The following is a 1,620-nucleotide window of genomic DNA, read 5'->3' as shown; positions in this document are numbered from 1 at the left end:
TTTAGGTGCCATAGTGCCATCTCCTATAATCTAAATTGTAATTGTACTGGCATAATATCAACATTAACAGCACCTGGATAGGACTTCCCTGGTGGCACAGTGGTTAAGAATCCGCCTGCCAATACAGGGGACATGGGTTCGAGCCCTGGTCTGGGAAGATCTCACATGCTGCGGAGCAACTAGGCCCGTGCGCCACAACTACTGAGCCTGTGCTCTAGAGCCTGCGAGCCACAACTACTGTCGGCACGAGCCACAACTACTGTAGCCCGTGTGCCTCACAACAATAGAAGCCACTGCAATGAGAAGCCCACGCACCACAATGAAGAGTAGCCCCTGCTCTCACAACTAGAGAAAGCCTGCACACAACAACGAAGACCCAATGCAGCCAAAAATAAATAAATACATTTATTTTTTAAAAAAAGCAAAAACTGAATAAATGCTTGGTAGGAACTAAGATCTGTGTAAAATGCTCAAATTTTATTTAATCTTCACAGTCAATCAGTAGAGTACAGTGGAAATGGTGCAGTGCCAACTCTGAGCCTAGCCTTTAACTGGCCTGAAAGCTTCCATTTTCTTCTTGGAATACTCTTCCTTGGAATTCCACATGCCATGTGGAGAAGAACCACAGACCCCCAGTCAACAGCTCAAGAACTCTGAGTTCTCAGTCTAGTCGCCAGATGACACTAGCCTTCCTAAGACCTAAGCTGATGTCACATCTAATACTACATGAAGTAGAAGAGCCACCTAGTTATCCCACGTTATCATATAATAAATTATAGTTTTAGGCCACCAAGTTGTGGGGTGGTTTGCTTCACAGCAATCAATAACTGAAACAGCTACTGCAAATATACCCATTTTACAGATACATAAACTGAAGCTTATAAGATTTTAATTAATTGTGGATCACATAACAAGGAAATGATAGAATAAATAGCTGAACAGAATTCTACTAAATTACAGAGCCCACACTTGAAAACACTATGCCATTTTGCTTCTCACCTTAACACCAAGTTATCAGCCATACCTGCCTACAAAATTTGAATTTGGAGTGTATTTTCTCTTATGAAGAGAAACGCTATGCTTACACAGGCATTACAAAACACATTCTCTTTAATTAATTCTACAATTCCTAGAAGTACTTGATAAATAATGTGCACTAAATGCGCTCAGATGCTTCACATGGATTACAAACGAAAAGTCAGAAACCTGGAGGAACGTCTTCTCTCACTGGTGTTCTTTAATTTTCTAAAGCCTAAGGCAGTGACATGCAGCCTTCATATTTCCTTGTCCATCTTACCAACAGTGCCTTAGACGCCTGTGCATTAATTACAACAACATTGCTTTCAATCTGCACTCAGCATTTCCAAGTTTTTATCATCTAGGAAAAGGCACTGATACATCATGACTACTTTCCAAGCAGATGGTGTCAAATTCTATTTACCTGGTCCTCCTTTTTTTAATGGAGCTAAAGTAAAATTTGTTCAGTGAATGCGGCTATCAAAAAATAATTGGAGGGCTTCCCTGGTGGCGCAGTGGTTGAGAGTCCACCTGCCGATGCAGGGGACACGGGTTCGTGCCCCGGTCCGGGAAGATCCCACATGCCGCGGAGTGGCTGGGCCT

Source organism: Physeter macrocephalus, chromosome 1, assembly GCF_002837175.3.
Source record: "Physeter macrocephalus isolate SW-GA chromosome 1, ASM283717v5, whole genome shotgun sequence".
Lineage (NCBI taxonomy): Eukaryota > Metazoa > Chordata > Mammalia > Artiodactyla > Physeteridae > Physeter > Physeter macrocephalus.
The sequence above is the reverse complement of the archived record's forward strand: the minus strand, read 5'-3'. Positions refer to the sequence as shown.